We start from the raw sequence: 24,201 nt of genomic DNA, 5'->3' as shown, positions 1-24,201 counted from the left end.
TATAAATATATATGCACCCAACATAGGAGCACCTCAAAACATAAGGCAAATGCTAACAGCCATAAAAGGGGAAATCAACAGTAACACAATAATAGTGGGGGACTTTAACGCCCCCACTAACACCAATGGACAGATCATCCAGACAGAAAATAAATAAGGAAACACAAGCTTTAATTGACACAATAGACCAGATAGATTTAATTGATATTTAGAGGATATTCCATCCAAAAGCAACAGAATACATTTTCTTCTCAAGTGCTCATGAAACATTCACCAGGATAGATCATATCTTGGGTCATAAATCAAGCCTTGGTTAATTTATGAAAATTGAAATTGTATCAAGTATCTTTTCTGACTACAACACTGTGAGACTAGATATCAATTACTGGAAAAAATGTGAAAAATACAAACACATGGACGCTAAATAATATGCTACTAAATAACCAAGAGATCACGGAAGAAATCAGAGGAAATCAAAAAATACCTAGAAACAAATGACAATGAAAACACAATGACCCAAAACATATGAGATGCAGCAAAATCAGTTCTAAGAGGGAAGTTTATAGCAGTACAATCCTACCTCAAGAAACAAGAAAAATCTCAAATAAACAACCTAACCTTACACCTAAAGCAATTAGATAAAGAAGAGCAAACAAACCCCAAAGTTAGCAGAATGAAATAAATCATAAAGATCAGAGCAGAAATAAATGAAAAAGAAATGAAGGAAATGCTAGCAAAGACAGTAAAACTAAAAGCTGATTCTTTGAGAAGATAAACAAAATTGATAAACTTTTAGCCAGATTCATCAAGAAAAAAAGGGAGAGGACTCAAATTGATAAAATTAGAAATGAAAAAGGAGAAGTTACCACTGACAGTGCACTGAAGTTACCACTGTCAGTTACCACTGACAGATACAAAGAATCATAAGAGACTACTACATATAGTTATATGCCAGTAAAATGGACAACCTGGAAGAAATGGACAAATTCTTAGAAAGGTACAACCTTCCAAGACTGAACCAGGAGGAAATAGAAAATATGAACAGACCAATCATGAGTAATGAAATTGAAACTGTGATTAAAAATCTTCCAACAAATAAAAGTCCAGGACAAGATGGCTTCACAGGTGAATTCTATCAAACATTTAGAGAAGAGATAACACCCTTCCTTCTCAAACTCTTCCAAAAAATTGCAGAGAGGGGAGCACTCCCAAACACATTCTATGAGTCCATCATCACCCTGATACCAAAACCAGACAAAGGTGTCACAAAAAAAGAAAATTACAGGCCAATATCACTGATGAACATAGATGCAAATATCCTCAACAAAATACTAGCCTCTGAATCCAACAACACATTAAAAGGATCACACACGATGATCAAGTGGGATTTATTCCAGGAGTGCAAGGATTCTTCAGTATATGCAAATCAATCAATGTGATACACCATATTAACAAATTGAAGAATAAAAATCATATGACCATCTCAATAGATGCAGAAAAACCTTTCAACAAAATTCAGCAACAATTTATGATAAAACCTCTCCAGAAACTGGGCATAGAGGGAACCTACCTCAACATAATAAAGGCCATATATGACAAACCCACAGCAAACATCATTCTCAATGGTGAAAAACTGAAAGCATTTCTTCTAATATCAGGAACAAGACAAGGATGTCCACTCTGGCCACTAGTATTCAACATAGTTTTGGCAGTCCTAGCCATAGCAATCAGAGAAGAAAAAGAAATAAAATGAATCAAAATTGGAAAAGAAGTAAAACTGTCATACTTTGCAGATGACATGATACTATACATAGAAAATCCTAAAGATGCCACCAGAAAATTACTAATCAATGAATTTTATAAAGTTGCAGGATACAAAATTAATGAACAGAAATCTCTTGCATTCCTATACACTAACAATGAAAGATCAGAAAGAGAAATTAAGGAAACAGTCCCATTCACCATTGCAACAAAAAGAGTAAAATACCTAGGAATAAACTTACCTAAGGAGGTAAAAGACCTGTACTCAGAAAACAATAAGATACTGATGAAATAAATTAGATGACACAAACAGATGCAGAGATATACCATGTTCTTAGATTGGAAGGATCAATATTGTAAAAATGACTATACTACCCAAAGCAATCTACAGATTCAATGCAATCCCTATCAAATTACCAATGGCATTTTTCACAGAACTAGAACAAAAAAATCTTTAAATTTTTATGGAAACACAAAAGAACCCGAATAGACAAAACAATCTTCAGAAAGAAAAATGGAGCTGGAGGAATCAGGCTCCTTGACTTGAGACTGTACTACAAAGCTACAGTAATCAAGACAGTATGGTACTGGCACAAAAACAGAAATATAGATCAATGGAAGAGGATAGAAAGCCCAGAAGTAAACCCACACACCTATGGTCAACTAATCTATGACAAAGGAGGCAAGGATATACAATGGAGAAAAGACAGTCTCTTCAATAAGTGGTGCTGGGAAAACTGGACAGCTACAGATAAAAGAATGAAATTAGAACAATCCCTAACACCATACACAAAAATAACTCAAAATGCAATAAATACCTAAATGTAAAACTGGACACTATCAAACTCTTGGAGGAAAACATAGGCAGAACACTCTTTGACATAAATCACAGCAAGATCTTTTTTGACCCACCTCCTAGAATAATGAGAATAAAAACAAAAATAAATAAATGGAACTTAATGAAACTTAAAAGCTTTTGCACAGCAAAGGAAACTATAAACAAGAAGAAAAGACAACCATCAGAATGGGAGAAAATATCTGCAAACAAAGCAACTGACAAGGCATTAATCTCCAAAATATACAAACAGCTCATGCAGCTCAATACCAAAAAAACAAACAACCCAATCAAGAAATGGGCTGAAGACGTAAAAGGACATTTCTCCAAAGAAAACATACAGTTGGCCACAGGCACTGGAAAAGATCACTAATTATTAGAGAAATGCAAATCAAAACCACAATGAGGTATCATCACCTCATACCAGTCAGAATGGCCATCATCAAAAAAATCTACAAACAACAAATGCTGGAGAGGGTGTGGAGAAAAGGATACCCTCTTGCACTGTTGGTAGGAATGTAAATTCATACAGCCACTATGGAGAACAGTATGGAGGTTCCTTAATAAACTAAAAATAGAATTACCATATGACTCAGCAATCCCAGTACTGGGCATATACTCTGAGAAAACCATAATTCAAAAAGACACATGAACCACAATGTTCACTGCAGCACTATTTACAATAGCCAGATCATGGAAGCAACCTAAATGCCCATCAACTGACCAATGGATAAAGAAGATATGGTATATATGTGCAATAGAATATTACTCAGCCATAAAAAGGAACAAAACTGGGTCATTTGTAGGGACGTGGATGGACCTAGAGACTGTCATACAGAGCGAAGTAAGTCAGAAAGCGAAAAACAAATTTTGTATATTCATGCATATATATGGATTCTAGAAAAATCATACAGATGAACTTGTTTGCAAGGCAGAAATAGAGACACAGATGTTGAGAACAAACGTATGGACACCAAGGCGGGAAAGGGGGTTGGGATGAATTGGGAGATTGGGACTGACATATTTACACTACTATGTATAAAATAGATAACTAATGAGAACCTGCTGTATGGCACAGGGATCTCTACTCAGTGCTCTGTGGTGACCTAAATGGGAAGAAAATCCAAAAAAAGGTGATATATGTATACATATAGCTGATTCACCATGCTGTACAGCAGAAACTAACACAACATTGTAAAACAACTATACCCCCACACACATAAAAGGAATAGAATGGAAAATGGAGGAGTAGGAAGACCCTGAGCTCATCTCCTCCCACAGGCACAGCAAAATTATAACTGTTTACAGAGAGACTATTGATGAGGTTGTTTCCATGTCTTGGCTACTGTAAATAGTGCTGCTATGAACATTGGGGTGCATGTATCTTTTCAAATTAGAATTTTATCTTTTCTGGATATATGCCCAGGAGTGGGATTACTGGATCATATGGGAACTCTAATTTTAGTGTTTTGAGGAACTTCCATATTGTTTTCCATAGTGGTTCCACCAATTTACATTCCCACCAATGGTGTAGGAGGGTTCCTTTTAGAGACTCCACTCTTAAAGTGAACACACAGGATCTTACATACTCTGGAACCCAGGGTGGATCAGACCTACCTGCTGACCTTGGAGAGCCTCCGGAGAAGCAGGAGGCCACTGGAACTCACCCTGGGGACGTAGACACAGGTGGCAGCCATTTTGGGGAACTTGTTCTACTACCTGGGCACTGGTGCTGGCAAGTGCCATTTTGGAATCCTCCCTCTAGCTTATTAGTGCAGGGACCTGGCCCAGCCCACCAGCCTGTTGGCAACAGTACTGGGATGCCCCAGGTCAAGAAGCTAGCTGGGCAGGGACACAGCCCCACCTACCAGCAGGCCTGGTCCTAAAGACCCCCTGAGCTCATAGCCACTTCCACCAGAGGGCCTAAGACCCAGCCAGCCCCTCACACCAGTGGGCTGGCATTCTTCCTGGGACCAGCCTCACCCACCAGTGGGCAGGCATCAGCTCTAGGACCCCTTGGGCCCCAGTCCTGCCCACCAGTGGCCTGAAACACCAACTCTGGGAATCCCTAGGGCCTTGCTGGCAGAGACCTGGGACCCAGCTCTCCCCACAGTGAGTCTGCACTAGGCCCAGGACCGGGTTTCACCCACCAGTAGGCTGATACCAGCTCCAAGAGACCTTGGACCACTTAGCCAGCTGCCCCAGCATCCAGCTCCACTCACCAGCAGGCCAACATTAGATCTTGGACCTCTGGTTCTATAACTACACACTCCAGAACCCAGTTCTACCTAAGTGGGCCAAGACTAGCCCCTGGGCCTCCTGGGGTCCTGCAGCGAGCAGCCTCATGATAAAACCTACCCACCAGTGGCTGGCAGCCTCTGCATAAGACAGGACCTGGCAATCAACTGGGGGCCAGTCACGCCTACCAGATCATCCACCATAGTCAGCCCACAGCAATAGAAGGACCCACACAGCCCAGATAGGGAACATCCCTAAAGCATATAGCTCCAGTGATCAGAAGGGAGTGTGTTGCTGGGACACATATGATGTCTCCTACAGAAGGCCACTTCTCCAAGGTCAAGAAATATAGCCAATCTATTGGATACATAGAAATAAAAACAACAAATTAGGCAAAATGAGGGGACAGAGAAATGTGTTCAAAATGAAGGAACAAGATAAAAGCCCAGAAAAACTAAGTGAAGTGGAGATAGGCAATCTACCCAATAAAGAGTTCAAGGTAATGATCAAAAATATTATCATAGGGACTTCCCTAGTGGTGCAGTGGTTAAGAATCCACCTTCCAATGCAGGGGACATGAGTTCTATTCCTGGTTGGGGAAATAAGTTCCCACAGGCTACAGGGCAACTAAGCCTGTGCACCACAACTACTGAGCCTGCACTCTCTGGAGCCCACGCACCACAACTAGAGCATCCACACATTGCAACTACTGAGCCCGTGTGCTCTGGAGCCTGTGCGCCGCAACTAGAGAGAAGCCTGCGTGTTGCAATGGAGAGCTGATGCACCACAGTGAAAGATCCCATGTGCCACAACTAAGACCCGATATAGCCAAATAAACATTAAAAAAAAAAAAAGATATCATCATAGAACTCAGGAGAAGAATAGATGAACAGAGTGAGCAGTTAGAAGTTTTAACAAAGAGTTAGAAAATATGAAGAAGAACCAAACAGAGATGGAGAATACAATAACTGAAATGAAAAGTACACTAGATGGAATCAACAGTAGGTTAGATGATACAGAGGAACAGATCAGAGATCTGGAAGACAGAGTAAGGGAAATCAGTATAGAGGGACAGAAAAAAAAAGAATAAAGAATAAAAAGAAATGAGGGCAGTTTAAGAGATCTCTGGGACAATATCGAGCATACTAACATTCACATTATAGGGGTCTCAGAAGGAGAAGTGAGAAAGCAAGGGGCAGAGAACATTTTTGAAGTCATAATAGCTGAAAACCTCCCTAACATGAGAAACGAAACAGACACACAGGTCCAGGAAGTCCCAAACAGAATCAACCCAAAGAGGAATACACCAAGAAGCACTGTAATGAAAATGTCAAAAATTAAAGATAAAGAGAGAATATTAAAAGCAGCAAGGTCCCATTTGTTTATTTTTGTTTTTATTTCCATTTCTCTGGGAGGTGGGTCAAAAAGGATCTTGCTGTGATTTATGTCATAGAGTGTTCTGCCTACGTTTTCCTCTAAGAGTTTGATAGTTTCTGGCCTTACATTTAGGTCTTTAATCCATTTTGAGCTTATTTTTGTGTATGGTGTTAGGGAGTGATCCAATCTTATACTTTTACATGTACCTGTCCAGTTTTCCCAGCACCACTTATTGAAGAGGCTGTCCTTTCTCCACTGTACATTCCTGCCTCCTTTATCAAAGATAAGGTGACCATATGTGCATGAGTTTATCTCTGGGCTTTCTAACCTGTTCCATTGATCTATATTTCTCTTTTTGTGCCAGTACCATACTGTCTTGATTACTGTAGCTTTGTAGTATAGTCTGAAGTCAGGGAGCCTGATTCCTCCAGCTGTTTTTTGTTCTCAAGATCCTTTGGATATTCGGGGTCTTTTGTGTTTCCATACAAACTGTGAAATTTTTTGTTCTAGTTCTGTGAAAAATGTCAGTGGTAGTTTGATAGGGATTGTATTGAATCTGTAGATTGCTTTGGGTAGTAGAGTCATTTTCACAACGTTGATTCTTCCAATCTGAGAACATGGTATATCTCTCCATCTATTTGTAGCATCTTTTGCACAGCAAAGGAAACCATAAACAAGACCAAAATACAACCCTCAGAATGGGAGAAAATATTTGTAAATGAAGCAACTGACAAAGGATTAATCTCCAAAATTTACAAGCAGCTCATGCAGCTCAATAACAAAAAAACTAACAACCCAATCCAAAAATGGGCAGAAGACCTAAATAGACATTTCTCCAAAGAAGATATACAGATTGCCAACAAACACATGAAAGAATGCTCAACATCATTAATCATTAGAGAAATGCAAATCAAAACTACAATGAGATATCATCTCACACCAGTCAGAATGGCCATCATCAAAAACTCTAGAAACAATAAATGCTGGAGAGGGTGTGGAGAAAAGGGAACACTCTTGCACTGCTGGTGGGAATGTGAATTGGTACAGCCACTATGGAGAACAGTATGGAGGTTCCTTACAAAACTACAAATAGAGCTACCATATGACCCAGCAATCCCACTACTGGACATATACCCTGAGAAAACCATAATTCAAAAAGAGTCATGTACCAAAATATTCATTGCAGCTCTATTTACAATAGCCAGGAGACAGAAACAACCTAAGTGTCCATCATTGGATGAATGGATAAAGAAGATGTGGCACATATATACAATGGAATATTACTCAGCCATAAAAGGAAACGAAATTGAGCTATTTGTTTGTTTTTATTTTTTGGCGGTACGCGGGCCTCTCACTGTTGCGGCCTCTCCCGTTGCGGAGCACAGGCTCCGGATGTGCAGGCTCAGCGGCCATGGCTCATGGGCCCAGCTGCTCTGCGGCATGTGGGATCCTCCCGGACCAGGGCAGGGACCCGCGTCCCCTGCATCAGCAGGCGGACTCTCAACCACTGCGCCACCAGGGAAGCCTCGAAATTGAGCTATTTGTAATAAGGTGGATGGACCTAGATTCTGTCATACAGAGTGAAGTAAGTCAGAAAGAGAAAGACAAATACACTATGCTAACACATATATATGGAATTTAAGAAAAAAAAATGTCATGAAGAACCTAGGGGTAAGACAGGAATAAAGACAGAGACCTACTAGAGAATAGACCTGAGGATATGGGGAGGGGGAAGGGTAAGCTGTGACAAAGCGAGAGAGTGGCATGGACATATACACACTGACAAATGTGGAGTGGGTGGCTAGGGGGAAGCAGCCGCGTAGCACAGGGAGATTGGCTCGGTGCTTTGTGACCACCTGGAGGGGTGGGGTAGGGAGGGTGGGAGGGAGGGAGACGCAAGAGGAAAGAGATATGGGAACATATGTATATGTATAACTGATTCACTTTGTTATAAAGCAGAAACTAGCACACCATTGTAGGGCAGTTATACTCCAATAAAGATGTAAAAAAAAAAAAAAAGTAGCAAGGAAAAGCAACAATTACATTCATGGAAACTCCCATATATCACCTGGTTTTTCAGCAGAAACACTGTAGGCCAAAAGGGAGTGCCCCTTTCATCAAAGGGAAAAATCTACAACCAAGAATACTCTACCCAGCAAGAATTTCAATCAGTTTTTTTTGCCGTACACGGGCCTCTCACCATTGCGGCCTCTCCCACTGTGGAGCACAGGCTCCAGACGTGCAGGCCCAGCGGGCATGGTGCACGGGCCCAGCCGCTCGGCGGCATGTGGGATCCTCCTGGACCGGGGCACGAACCCGTGTCCACTGCATCGGCAGGCGAGCGCTCAACCACAGCGCCACCAGGGAAGCCCCTTTCAATCAGTTTTAATGGAGAAATCAAAAGTGTTACAGACAAGCAAAAGCTAAAAGAGTTCACACCACACCAGCTTTATAAGAAATGTTAAAGGGACTTCACTAAGTGAAAAAGAAAGGCCACAACTAGAAACATGAAAGTTATGAAAGGATAAATCTCATTGGTAAAGGCAAATATACAGTAAAGGTAGCAGATCAGCCATGTATAAAGTGAGTAGGAAAGGTAAAAGACAAAAGTAGTAGAATCATCTCTATCTGCAATAAATAGTTAAGGGATACACAAAACAAAAAGATGTAAAATATGATGTCAAAAACAGTAAAGGAGGGGATAAAATGAGGAGGGGATAAAAATTCAGGGTTGTTAAAATGTATTTGAACTTAAGAGATCAACAACTTAAAACAATCACAGATAGATAAATACTTATGTACAGTGTGGAGAATATAGTTAATAACTATGTATCTTTGAATGGTGACATATTGTAACTAGACCTATCCTGGTGATTATTTTGAAATGTAAAGAACTACCAAATCACTATGTTGTGTAATAGGAACTAACATAGTGTTGTAGGTCAATTATACCTCAAAAACAAACAAACAAACTTATAGAAAAAGAGAGCATATTTGTGGTTACCCGAGACAGTGAGGTGGGGGGAGGGAGAATTGGATGAATTGGTGGTCAAAAAGTAAAAACTTCCAGTTATAAGATAAATAAGTACTAGGGATGTAATATATAGCATGATAAATATAATTAACACTGCTGTATGTTGTATGTAAAAGTTGTTAAGACAGTAAATCCTAAGAGTTTTCATCCCTAGGAAAACAGTTTTTTTCTAATTCTTTAGAAATAGAAAAATTTATATTTTTCTATAAAATAAAATTCTATAAAATAGAATTTTATATCTATATGAGATGATGGATGTTCCCTAAATTATTGTGGTAATCATCTCATGATGTGTGTAAGTCAAATCATTATGGTGTATACCTTAAACTTATACAGTGCTTATGTCAATTATATCTCAAAACTGGAAGAAAAAAATAAAATAAAACCTAAAAAAAAAAAAAAGGAATAGAATGCCAAATAAGAAAAACTGAAAAAATCAGAAAATAAGGAAACGCTCTAGAAAATAAAAATATATGATAACAGAAATAAATAAAAAACAATGGAATTTTTGGAAAATTATGTTGAGGAACTCAGAAAGCAGAGCAAAAGACAAAGAGATAAAAATAAAAGAGAAAAGATAAGACAGTTAAAGAATCAGCCCAGCAACCCCAACATCTGAATAATACAAGTTCCAGAAAGAGAGAGTCAAGAAAACAGATAGAAGAAATTTAAGAAAGAAATAATACAATTTTTTCCCCTTAGAGCTAAAGAACATATGTTTTTCAATTGTGTTAAAAAAACCAAAATCCAACTGAGTAAATTTGAAGATCTAATTGTCTTTATTCAATGATTCATGAATAGATCGGCATACCATCTAGTAAACAGAAGGGTGCTCTGAGGAGCTGTACAAAATGGAGGGTTTTTATAGGAGTGTTGGGCAAAGAATTTGTCAGTAAAAGAAAAGAAAGAATGTTTTCAGGCTGGGTCACTTTCTTTTGAGAAGAAGTTGAGGGTCTATCATGCAGACTACCTCTTCTTCCTTTGACAGGGGGATGGAGAGAACACATGTGACAGAATACCTCACTGATACTGACCAGAAAATTCCAGACTGGCTAATTAAGATTATGTCCCTGGGGAAGGTCATAACTACAATTAGGTCAGATATTAAATCTAGGTTTGTGGTCATGGGCTTTAGCACAAGTGACACCATTTGGGGCCTGTGGTTTTCTCTTTCACAAAGGGCCCATCTGATTCCCAGAAATATAAATGAAAAAACACCCACTTCCAGCCACAAGATCGTGCATAGAAAAAGAAAAGGAATAGAAAAAATATTCTCAAAACTTTCAGAGAGAAGGGGTTTCCCTGGTGGTGCAGTGGTTAAGAATCCACCTGCCAATGCAGGGGGACACGGGTCTGGGAAGCCCTGGTCTGGGAAGATCCCACATGCTGCGGAGCAACTAAGCCCGTGTGCACAACTACTGAGCCTGTGCTCTAGAGCCTGTGAGCCATAGCTACTGAGCCCGTGTGCCACAACTACTGAGCCCGTGCACCTATATAGCCTGTGCTCCACAACAAGAGAAGCCACCATAATGAGAAGCCTGTGCACTGCAATGAAAAGTAGCTCCCAATCACTGCAACTAGAGAAAGGCTGTGCAGAGCAACGAAGACCCAATGCAGCCAAAAATAAATAAATAAATTTGTAACAAACAAACAAACAAAACAATAAAAAAACCCAACTGACTAGTAAATTGGCTGAATTTGCCAGCTGGCACCAGGAGGGGGCAGGAGCGAGCTGACCCAGGGCTTTCTAAATGACTTGATGCAAAACCCTAAAGTCACTACTGTGCATTGTGACCTTACTTTCACTGTTTCCTCTCTGTTGTTTTTTTTTTAATGTTTAAATTTAATTTTATTTATTTTTTATACAGCAGGCTCTTATTAGTTATCTATTTTATACATATTAGTATATATATATGTCAATCCCAATCTCCCAATTCATTCTATGACCACTCCCCACCACCACCACCACTTTCCCACCTTGATGTCCATACGTTTGTTCTCTGCATCTGTGTCTTAATTTCTGTCCAGCAAACCGGTTCATCTGTACCATTTAGCTAAGTTCCACATATATGTGTTAATATACGATATTTGTTTTTCTCTTTCTGACTTACTTCACTCTGTATGACAGCCTCTAGATCTATCCATGTCTGTACAAATGATCCAATTTTGTTCCTTTATATGGTTGAGTAATATTCCATTGTATATATGTACCATATCTTCCTTATCCATTCATCTGTCAATGCACATTTAGGTTGCTTCCATGACCTGGCTATCATAAATAGTGCTGCAATGACGATTGGGGTGCATGTGTCTTTTTGAATTATGGTTTTCTCTGGGTATATGCCCAGTAGTGGGATTGCTGGGTCATATGGTAATTCTATTTTTAGTTTTTTAAGGAATCTCCATACAGTTCTCCATAGTGGCTGTATCAGTTTACATTCCCACCAACAGTGCAAGAGGGTTCCCTTTTCTCCACACCCTCTCCAGCATTTATTGTTTGTAGATTTTCTAATGATACCCATTCTAACTGGTGTGAGGTGATACCTCATTGTAGTTTTGATTTGCATTTCTCTAATGATTAGTGACGTTGAGCAACTTTTCATGTGCTTCTTGGCCATCTGTATATCTTCTTTGGAGAAATGTCTATTTAGGTCTTGTGCCCAATTTTGGATTGGGTTGTTTGTTTTTTTAATATTGAGCTGCATGAGCTGTTTATATATTTTAGAGATTAATCCTTTGTCCATTGATTCATTTGTAAATATTTTCTCCCCTTCTGAGGGCTGCCTTTACGTCTTGTTTGTAGTTTCCTTTGCTTTGCAAAAGCTTTTGTTTCATTAGATCCCATTTGTTTATTTTAGTTTTTATTTCCATTACTTTAGGAGGTGTATCAAAAAAGATCTTGCTGTGATTTATGTCGAAGAGTGTTCTTCCTATGTTTTCCTATAAGAGTTTTATAGTGTCCAGTGTTACATTTAGGTCTTTAATCCATTTTGAGTTTATTTTTGTGTATGGTGTTTGGGAGTGCTCTAATTTCATTCTTTTACATGTAGCTGTCCAGTTGTCCCAGCACCACTTATTGAAGAGACTGTCTTTTCTCCATTGTATATCCTTGCCTCCTTTGTCATAGATTAGTTGACCATAGGTACATGGGTTTATCTCTGGGATTTCTATCCTGTTCCATTGATCTATATTTCTGTTTTTGTGCCAGTACCATACTGCCTTGATTACTGTAGCTTTGTAGTACAGTCTCAAGTCAAGGAGCCTGATTCCTCCAGCTCCATTTTACTTTCTTAAGATTGTTTTGCCTATTCGGGTTCTTTTGTGTTTCCATAAAAATTTAAAGATTTTTTTGTTCTAGTTCTGTGAAAAATGCCATTGGTAATTTGATAGGGATTGCATTGAATCTGTAGATTGCTTTGGGTAGTAGAGTCATTTTCACAATATTGATTCTTCCAATCCAAGAACATGGTATATCTCTGCACCTGTTTTTGTTATCTGATTTCTTTCATCAGTATATTATAGTTTTCTGAGTACAGGCCTTTTACCTCCTTAGGTAGGTTTATTCCTAGGTATTTTACTGTTTTTGTTGCAATGGTGAATGGGATTGTTTCCTTAATTTCTCTTTCTGATCTTTCATTGTTAGTGTATAGGAATGCAAGAGATTTCTGTTCATTAATTTTGTATCCTGCTACTTTACCAAATTCATTGATTATCTCTAGTAATTTTCTGGTGGCATCTTAAGTGTTCTCTATGTATAGTATCATGTCATCTGCAAACAGTGATAGTTTTACTTCTTCTTTTCCAATTTGTATTCCTTTTATTTCTTTTTCTTCTCTGATTGCCATGGCTAGGACTTCCAAAACTATGTTGAATAATAATAGTGAGAGTGGACATCCTTGTCTTGTTCCTAATCTTAGAGGAAACACTTGCAGTTTTTCACATTGAGAATGATGTTTGCTGTGAGTTTGTCATATATGGCCTTTATTATGTTGAGATAGGTTCCCTCTATGCCCACTTTCTGGAGAGTTTTTAACATAAATTTGTGTTGAATTTTGTCAAAAGCTTTTTTTTTTTTTTTTTTTGCGGTGCGCAGGCCTCTCACTGCTGTGGCCTCTCCCGTTGCAGAGCACAGGCTCCGGATGTGCAGGCTCAGCAGCCACGGCTCACGGGCCCAGCCGCTCCGTGGCATGTGGGATCTTCCTGGACTGGGGCATGAACCCACGTCCCCTGCATCAGCAGGTGGACTCTCAACTACTGCGCCACCAGGGAAGCCCTGTCAAAAGCTTTTTCTGCATCTATTCAGATGATCATATGGTTTTTGTTCTTGTTTGTTAATATGGTGTGTCACATTGATTGATTTGCATATATTGAAGCATCCTTGCATCTCTGGGATAAATCCCATTTGATCATGGTGTATGACCCTTTTAATGTGTTGTTGGATTCTGTTTGTTAGTATTTTGTTGAGGATTTTTGCATCTATATTCGTCAGTGATAATGGTCTGTAATTTTCTTTTTTTGTAGTATCTTTGTCTGGTTTTGGTATCAGGGTGGTGGTGGCCTCATAGAAGGAGTTTGGGAGTGTTCCTTTCTCTGCATTTTTTTGTAAGAGTTTGAGAAGGGTGGGTGTTAGCTCTTCTCTAAATGTTTGATAGAATTCACCTGTGAAGCCTTCTGGTCCTGGACTTTTATTTGTTGGAAGGTTTTTAATCACAGTTTCAATTTCATTACTGGTGATTGGTCTGTTCATATTTTCTATTTCTTCCTGGTTCAGTCTCGGGAGGTTATACCTTTCTAAGAATTTGTCCATTTCTTCCAGGTTTCCATTTTATTGGCATAGAGTTGCTTGTAGTAGTCTCTTATGATGCTTTGTATTTCTGTGGTGTCCGTTGTAACTTCTCCTTTTTCATTTCTAAATTTATTGATTTGATTCCTCTCCCTCTTTTTCTGATGAGTATGACTAAAGGTTTAACAATTTTCTTTATCTTCTCAAAGAACCATCTTTTAGTTTTACAAATCTTTGCTATTGTTTTCTTTGTTTCTATTTCATTTATTTCTGTTCTGATCTTTATGATTTCTCTCCTTCTACTAACTTTGTGTTTTGTTTGTTCTTCTTTCTCTTGTTCCTTTAGGTGTAGAGTTAGATTGTTTATTTGAGATTTTTCTTGTTTCGTGAGGTAGGCTTGTATTGCTATAAACTTCCCTCTTAGAACTGCTTTTGCTGCATCCCATAGGTTTTGGATTGTCCTGTTTTCATTGTCATTTTTCTCTAGGTATTTTTTGATTTCCTCTTTGATTTCTTCAATAATCTCTTGGTTATTTAGTAGTGTATTGTTTAGTCTCCATATGTTTTGTGTTTTTCACAGGTTTTTTCCCTGTAATTGATTTCTAATCTCATAACCTTGTGGTCGGAAAAGATGCTTGATATAATTTCAATTTTCTTAAATTTACTGAGGCTTGATTTGTGACCCAAGATGTGATCTATCCTGGAGAATATTCTGTGTGCACTTGAGAAGAAATTGTAATCTGATGCTTTTGTATGGAATGTCCTATAAATATCAATTAAATCTATCTGGTCTATTGTGTCATTTAAAGCTTGTATTTCCTTATTAATTTTCTGTCTGGATGATCTGTCCATTGGTGTAATTGAGGTGTTGAAGCCCCCACTATTATTATTACTGTGTTACTGTCGATTTCCTTTTTTATAGCTGTTAGCAGTTACCTTATGTATTGAGGTGCTCCTATGTTGGGTGCATATATATTTATAATGTTATAGCTTCTTCTTGGATTGATCCCTTGATCACTATGTAGTGTCCTTCCTTGTCTCTTGTAACATTCTTTATTTTAAAGTCTATTTTATCTAATATTAGTACTGCTACTCCAGCTTTCTTTTGATAACCATTTTCATGGAATATCTTTTTCCATCCCTTCACTTTCAGTATGTATGTGTCCCTAGGTCTGAATTGGGTTTCTTGTAGACAGCGTATATATGGGTCTTGTTCTGTATCCATTCAGCCAGCCTGTATCTTTTGGTTGGAGCATTTAATCCATTCACGTTTAAGGTAATTATCGATTTGTATGTATTCCCATTTTCTTAATTGTTATGGGTTTCTTGTTTAGGTCCTTTTCTTCTCTTGTGTTTCCCACTTAGAGAAGTTCCTTTAGCATTTGTTGTACTGCTGGTTTGGTGGTGCTGAATTCTCTTAGCTTTTGCTTGTCTGTAAAGCTTTTGATTTCTCCATTGAATCTGAGTGAGATCCTTGCCAGGTAGAGTAATCTTGGCTGTAGGTTCTTGCCTTTCATCACTTTAAATATATTGTGCCACTCCCTTCTGGCTTGTAGAATTTCTGCTGAGAAATCAGCTGTTACCCTTATGGGAGTTCCCTTGTATGTTATTTGTCGTTTTCCCCTTGTTGCTTTCAATAATTTTTCTTTGTCTTTAATTTTTGTCAATTTGATTACTATGTGTCTAGGGGTGTTTCTCCATGGGATTTTCCTGCCTGGGACTCTCTGTTCTTCCTGGTCTTGGGTGGCTATTTCCTTTCCCATGTTAGGAAAGTTTTCGACTATAATCTCTTCAAATATTTTCTTGGGTCCTTTCTCTCTCTCTTCTCCTTCTGGGACCCCTATAATGTGAATGTTGTTGTGTTTAATGTTGTCCCAGAGGTCTCTTAGGCTGTCTTCATTTCTTTTCATTCTTTTTTCTTTTCCATGGCAGTGAATTCTACCTTTCTGTCTTCCAGGTCACTTATCTGTTCTTCTGCCTCAGTTATTTTGCTATTGATTCTTTCTAGTGTATTTTTCATTTCAGTTATTGTATTGTTCATCTCTGTTTGTTTGTTCTTTTTTATTTTTTTATTTTTATTTTTTTTGCGGTACGCAGGCCTCTCACTGTTGTGGCCTCTCCTGTTGCGGAGCACAGGCTCTAGACATGCAGGCTTAGTGGCCATGGCTCATGGGCCCAGCCGCTCCGCGGCATGTGAGATCTTCCTGGACGGGGGCACGAACCTCTGTCCCCTGCATTGGCAGGCGGACTCTCAACCATTGCACCACCAGGAAAGCCCCGTTTGTTTGTTCTTTAATTCTTCTAGCTGTTTGTTCTTTAATTCTTCTAGGTGTTTGTTAAATATTTCTTGCATCTTTTTGATCTTTGCCTCCAGTCTTTTTCCAATGTCCTGGATCATCTTCACTATCATTATTCTGAATTCTTTTTCTGGAAGTTTGCCTATCTCCACTTCGTTTAGTTGTTTTTCTGGGGTTTTATCTTGTTCCTTCATCTGGTACAAAGTCTTCTGCCTTTTCATTTTGTCTGTCTTTCTGTGAATGTGGTTTTCCTTCCACAGGCTGCAGAATTGTAGTTCTTCTTGATTCTACTGTCTGTCCTCTGGTCAATGAGGCTATCTAAGAGGTTTGAGAAAGCTTCCTGATGGGAGGGACTGGTGGTGGGTAGAGCTGGCTGTTGCTCTGGTGGGCAGAGCTCAGTAAAACTTTAATCCACTTTTGTACTGATGGGTGGGGCTAGGTTACCTCCCTGTTGGTTGTTTGGCCTGAGGTGACCCAACAATGGAGCCTACCTTGGCTCTTTGGTGGGGCTAATGGCGGACTCTGGGAGGTCTCATGCCAAGGAGTACTTCCCAGAAGTTCTGTGGCCAGTGTCCTTGTCCCCATGGTGAGCCACAGCCACCCCCAACCTCTGCAAGACACCCTCCAACACTAGCAGGTAGGTCTGGTTCAGTCTCCTATGGAGTCACTGCTGCTCTCCCTGAGTCCCGATGCAGACAGTACTTTGTGTGTGCCCTCCAACAGTGGAGTCTCTGTTTCCTCCTGTCCTGTCAAAGTCCTGCAATCATGTCCCACTATCCTTTAAAGTCTGATTCTCTAGGAATTCTTCTTCCCGTTTCCAGACCTCCAGGGGAAGCCTGATGTGGGGCTCAGAACCTTCACTCCAGTGGGTGGAATTCTGTGGTATAAGTGATCTCCAGTTTGTGAGTCACCCACCCAGGCATTATGGGATTTGATTTTATTGTGATTGCGCCCCTCCTACCACCTCACTGTGGTTTCTCCTTTGTCTTTGGATGTGGTGTATCTTTTTTGGTGAGTGCCAGTGTCTTCCTGTTGATGATTGTTCAGCAGTTAGTTGTGATTACAGTGCTCTCACAAGAGGAAGTGAGTGCACGTCCTTCTACTCTGCCATCTTGAACCGATGTCCTTTTTTTTTTAAATGCATATAGTAACTTATTGTTTACAGATGAAGAATCTGAATTAGGCACAGAGCAGTTAGAAAAGTTGTTCAAAGCTTCAGGACCAAGGAAAAGAGTACCATGATGGAATTCCAGCTTCACATCATTTCATCCTGGGATATGTTGGGAGTAGCAGTGACTTCTTTATAATGATACAACCAGCTGACAACAGGTGCATGTGAACTGTTAACTTGGCACACCACTTTGGCATTCTCTTCTGTTTGAACTTTTGAGGACATACCACTTCTCTGAAAGTGAGTTTTTGGTAAATTTCCAAAACAACAGTAGCTTCCTGTATCTGTCCTTTGGTATCTGTTGCTCAACAGGATATATATCTGTGCATCTTCTATATTTGCAATGTAGATGGCTAATCATGACCTAATACCTTCCTTCTGCACCACTACCTTCTGTGTTAAAATTATCTTCTCTCCTTGAGGAATTATACGAATCTGTACTCTCAGGTTCACCAATTGCTGTATGTGTGAAAAATTTAGATTCATCCACACTGAGTTCTACTTTGATAAGTGGAATTGTCACTTGAAGAACAGCTTTTTTCTTTTCCTTTGTGCTTAGTCTAGTTTCACTTGCTCAGAGGGTGCTGCATGCAGAGGTCTTGCACCCAGAACTTCAGACCAGGGTTCCTCATTTTCTCTCTGTTTTTGTTTGTCATCTGTGAAATGAAGAGTTCGCATTGAGTGATCCTTAGAGTCTCTTCCAGCTCCATAATTCTGTGTGTAAAGTTTAAATAGGAGAAGTTTGGCTTTGATCTAGGCTCTGGGGACAGAACAGAGAAGTCTTCAGACAAGAATTCCCCACCCTTATGAAGCTGATGTTCTGGTGGGGACTTCCAGAGTCCTGTGGCTGCCACAGTGATATGGAAGGTGTGAGGAATGGAGGGTGTGGGATGAACAGGGCCTCAAAACACTGCTTGACCAGTAGGCACTTGACCAGAAAACAAGTAATGCAGAAAACAGCAAGGGGTTTGCTGGAGAGTGTTAGGTACATCACTTGATCTGTGAGCACTGGTCTGCCACCTCTTATGACATGCTTCAATATTTTAATTATTTGATTAACAGCTATTCCCAGGTCTTCAATTATTCTTTATACTTAAAGATAGAGGTTCAGTTCCAAATGGAATGTGCATGATCAGGCAGTGACCTACTTAATACTAGGTAACTTTTGTTGAATGATTATTATGTAATAAATGCTCTGCTAAACCATTTTCATGTATGATTACCTTTAACCTTTAATCTCACTACACACCTATGAGGTAGAAACTATTATCTATATTTTCTAGATGAGGAAACTGAGATTCAGAGAAGCTAAGCTCCTTGCTCATGGTTATAGGATCAAGAGGAGATATATAATACTCAGAGCTGTTCTCTCTCTCTCTCTCTCTCTCTTTCTCTCATCCCAGTTTTCAGGGTGGCAAAAGTAATTCAGATTAGTGATTAACCACCTTTGGGAACATGGACTTTTCCTTTCCTTTCTCATTTTTTAATTAAGAATCCTTTATTTTTGTTCCCTGGTGCTCTAAGCCAGTTTACCCCTTGGTTTTTGTTCTGCCTAGTATCAACCAAAAAATAATGCAGGAGCCTGCAAATAAGAAAAGAGTTTAAGGGACTTCCCTGGTGGTACAGTCGTTAAGACTACATTTCCACTGTGGGGCATGCCACGCAGCACAGCCAAAAAAAGAAAAGAAAAAAAAAAGCGTTTATTTAGGGTCTTAAGAATTGCAATTCAGGAGACATAGATTTGGTTAACCCCAAGAGAGTGTAAGAGTGTTCCAGGGAAGAGAAAGAGTCAGGGACTTATAAAGACAAAAAGCCACAAGTTTGCCTGGTGAAAATTATGGTTGACTCTGAAGGTATTTTAGGGTAGGGGCCAGATAATGTTATCTTCTAAAGAGTGACATGGCTGGTGCCAGAAGGAGAAAAATTGATCTTTATGGTTGAGTAGATATTTCTGCCATTGGTGAGGTCTGGTTAACATATAACACATAATGCCGCTGCACAATACACACTAGGGGCGGGGGTGGGAGGAGGCCAAAGGGCAGAGAAAAAGTTTTATGTTTAATTTTTTCTTGTCTTGCCTTAAAATGTGAATTTTTATTTCATCACTTGTTTATTATAAAAGATACATTTCGGGAACAAAGTAATTGAAGAGATGGACAGAGCAAAGTTATGTGGGAAGGAGTGTGAAGCTTCCAGGTCCTCTCCAGGCTCACCACTCTCCCAGAACCTCCATGTGTTCACCAACCTGGAAGCTCTCTACCCCCTTGGCTGGGGATTTTTTTTGGAGGCTTCATTATGTAGGCATGATTGATTAAATCATTGAACACTGGTGACAGAACTCTATCTCCAGCCCCTCTCCCATCCCTGGAGATTGGAGGTGGGAGAGTAGAGGAGTCCGGGGAAGATGGGGCTGAAATTCCAACCCTCTAATCACATGTTTCGTTTCCCTGGCAACCAGCCAACAGCCTGAGGCTAGTCAGGAACCTCTTGCCACCAGTCATCTCACTACACAAAAAATCACTTCGCTTTGAAGATTTCAAGGGTTTTTGGCACTGTGTGCAAAGAAAGTATAAGACCAACATATATTTTTTATTATATCAGCATATCACAACCTCTTTCATTAGAATGTTAAGTACCATGATGGCAGAGAACTTTGTTTTGAGCTCACTGCTATATTCTGTGTTCAGCACAGTGCCTGGCACTGAGTGGTGCTCATTAAGCCCTGCTGAATGAGTAAATAATGAAGGCATGCATGAACAAATGAATACCTGCCTAAAATGGCAGACTGCTTTTCTGTATTTCTATATTTGAGAACCCGGTATTTACAGCTCACAGGCCCCAAACCACACAGCACTGGGGGCTGCAAGTGTTGGACCTTGACATGAAGTGTGACTTCTCACCTAACCAGCTGGTGGTTTCCTTTGTCTGCTGGGTGAGCTACTGAGGTGAGGTCTCCTTCTGCATCTGGCCTTGGGAAAGATCTTGAATGTCCAGACTCCAGATCTATTCGTATCCCTGGGCCCAACTTCATCACTGGTGGGAAAAAAAAAGAGGAAGGGGGAGAGTAATTCTAATTGTTTTACCATCTAAACTGGCTCAGAGGAGAGAGGGGGTGGGGGGAACGGATGCATTTGAAAGCTGACAGTTACAATTCTCCCCCTCTTAATCTTCACCCCTTTTGAAGCTCCTCCAACCTCAAGCCGGCCTCTCTGTAACATTTTCCTCTGATCATCGTGGAGGGGCTTCCGCACCTCTCTCCACCCATCCTCAGTCAGAGGAGGCACTTTCCATCCTCCTCCACCTCACCCCCAGCATGTGGGTCTCAGACTTTCCCTTGCCCCTCATAGTGGGCAACACCTTTGTTTTTCTTCATGGAATGTTTTTAAAAATTTCTTCCACTCTTGGACTTTCCTGGTGGTGCAGTTGTTAAGAATCTGCCTGCCAATGCAGGGGACACAGGTCCGAGCCCTGGTCCTGGAAGATTCCACAAGCCGTGGAACAACTGAGCCTGTGCGCCACAACTATTGAGCCTGCTCTCTAGAGCCCGCGAGTCACAACTACTGAGCCCGTGTGCCACAACTACTGAGCCCGTGTGCCACAACTACTGAAGCCCGCACACCCTAGAGCCCGTGCTCCGCAACAAGAGAAGCCACTGCAAAGAGAAGCCCGCACACCGCAATGAAGAGTAGCACCGGCTCGCCGCAACTAGAGAAAACCCATGCGCAGCAACAAAGACCCAACACAGCCAAAAATAAATAAATAAATAAATGAAACAAAATTCTTCCACTCCATTATGTAATATGTGCTTTCTCATTACAGAACATTTGACAAATGAAGACAAGTAGAAGAAAACCATGCCACCTATCACCCACCCCCAAAAAAACCAGTGTTAATACTTTGATGTTTTTCTCTTCTGATGAAATAAATTCATATTTTATGGCAAGACAGAAGAAAAATTTAAACATAAAATTTTTCTTTGCCATTTTGGCCTCCTTCCTCCCCGTTACTGTGTATTGTGCATCTGCAATAACCAGACCTCCTTAGGAGGTAACATTCCTTTTTAATCTCATAAAGGGTCATAACTCCTTAGGAGATAACCTTCCTTCTTAATCTTGTAAGGGGTCGTGACCCATGACTCACTACTTGCTTTGTACGCATAGAGCTGGATTGTGTAAACTGTCAATAATCCATCATTTGACTATAGCCATATGTCTGAAAACCATATATAACTGTGCTTTGGCCTCTAAGGGGCTGAACAGTCCTCAGAACTTTCTGAAAGACTGTCTCCCAGGTAATAATCCTCAGGTTGGCTCAAAGAAAATTTTCCGTTTCTTCCTTAGATCAACTATTGATTAATTTTTTCACGACAATTTTTTGCATAGGCGTTTTTAAAAAGCAGTTTTAATTATACAGCATATTAAAATTTACATTCTACTTTTTTCACTTGTGATGTTGTAGGGGAGGAAAAACAATCTTCCGCCCTCTACCTTTCTAGGTTCTATGACTGAGACCTTCCCCTTAATCAAAGATTAACAAGAGAATATTCCACCCCAAAATGTGCCACTTTGGCAGGTGGATTATTTTGAGCTGAAGGCAATCAAGACGGAACCAACTCAGAAAAAGCTTTTTACCATCCCTTAAACTGACTAAAAGAATTTAGAAATGGGGTCTGTGCCAGAAAGAGAGCTACGACCAGAGACAACTTTTTCATGAGTCACTTATCTGCATGGCAGGGCAAACATCTGTTAACCAAACATCTGCTCTTCTTATCTACCTGTGAGTTGTCTTCTACCCCTCTGAAGTCCCAGACCCCCATTTCTTTCATTAGCTCAGGATGATATATAGGTTTTAGTTGTCTGACTGCCTTTGAGTCTCATATTCTTATGGGTCCCTTGTACATATAAAATTGAATTTGTTTTTCTCCTGTTACTCTGTCTTCCATCAATCTAATTATTATACCAGCCAACGAACCTAGATGGTGAAAAAGGGAAATTTTTTCTCCCCTACAATAGATACTTCTCTTTTAAGGGCTGAGTCTCCACTTTAATGCTTCTTTTACCTTATTCTGAGTTGACTTTTGGGAAGTTAACCATTTTTTATGTACTGTCTTCTTCCCTAAGCATCATGTACCATATGTGAATCTCCAACTACAGGCCAAGCACTTGTTTCATATAATCCTCACATTGCAAGCCCTATAAGGGTTTTAGAGATAAGAAACTAGAAGCTCATGAAACCCAAGTTTTGGTGAGGGTTACTCTGCTAGTAAGGGCTCTCAATCCCAGTCCTGACGGTCTCAAAAGCTATGTCCTTTCCTCCACCTACAGTTGGAGCTTTGAGCTCCAACCCTCTCAAGCTTTGAGCCCCATCCTCCTCTGCAGTAGACAATGGCTGGTGGAGAGGGCGCTGCTTTTGTTCTAGCTTTGGCTGCATACTGAAGTGTGAAACTTCAGGCAAGTTTCCTAGTTTGTCTTGGTTTCAGTTTCAACATCTGTAAACTGGCCATACATACCCCAGACAAGCTGGTCCCACAGGAGTCATATGAGGACCCATGGGACAAAATTTACACAAAAGTAACTGGTCCCTAGCAAGGGATTGTAGGCTGGGGATGTGTGGGGAGAGAGGGGAGTCTTAGAAGACTCACTTGTTGTTGGGAGGTTTAGGCAGGTGCAAAATGCTAGTGGAATCTCAATGACACATTTTCTCCAGTGGAGTCAGGCAAACGCCCAGAGAGGTTGTCATCTCAGTTTAGGGAATGCTGTAAATTAGTATTTTTTTCCACTTAGAATAATGGGGGACTCACACGCTTGCCTAAAGACCCACCTGGCTTTGGGCTGAAGGAGAGAGAACAACGCAGCTCAGAGAACAAAGTATCAACATTTTGACTAAAGACAGAATCACTATTACTAATTTTTCCTCTTCCTTCAGTCTCCAATCTGACTTGGCATGGCATTTCTTTATTTAAAATTTTGATATTTTGTCCATCACAGTGATGGGGCAGAGAGCAGACCACCCCAAGATGTGCCACTCTGGCATGCAGATTATTTTGAGTTGAAAATTACCAAGGTTAGTCATCAGTTAGATCCATTAAACTTGTAACCTGCCTTCACTGATCAAGCTTGCTTTAATAGTTTTAACAAAAACTTTCATGTTCTCCAAGAGTCATGTAGCCTAAATGATAAGATGTTTGCCTTAATTGTTTTTCAGGAATTTGGAGTTAGCTATGTTCAGTTGGAGCTTGAGCCAGTTAAGACCTCTGGCCCTCCAAGTGGGCATGCATGAGTGTCCTCTCGGTGACCTTTTAACATCAGAGGGTCTAAAACTCCACCCTGAGGACATGTATGCAGCCGTTTTCCGAATATGCATCCTACGAAGAAGCCTGCAGTTTAGTTGCAGTGTGCAGAATGATGATTATCTCACCTTTTTTTTCTTATTTCCTTTCACCTTTTCCCACATTCCCCATGCTTCAGACCACCCTGCTTTCTTACCCCATAAATAACATGAACCCCTCACGTTTGAGGAGGTGGATTTGAGATTTGTTCTCCTGTCTCTCCACTTGGCTGTCTCAAGAATAAATCTTTTCTCTGCTGCAGATCTTGGTGTCTCAGGAAGAATCTTGAACTTACCCCTTACTGACTAAAAGACTTTAAGATAGGAGGCCTGTCCAGGAAGATGCTCTCACCATAGAAAACTATATAAAGTATTAGG

This window comes from Stenella coeruleoalba (genome assembly GCF_951394435.1).
Source record: "Stenella coeruleoalba genome assembly, chromosome: 1".
Lineage (NCBI taxonomy): Eukaryota > Metazoa > Chordata > Mammalia > Artiodactyla > Delphinidae > Stenella > Stenella coeruleoalba.
The sequence above is the reverse complement of the archived record's forward strand: the minus strand, read 5'-3'. Positions refer to the sequence as shown.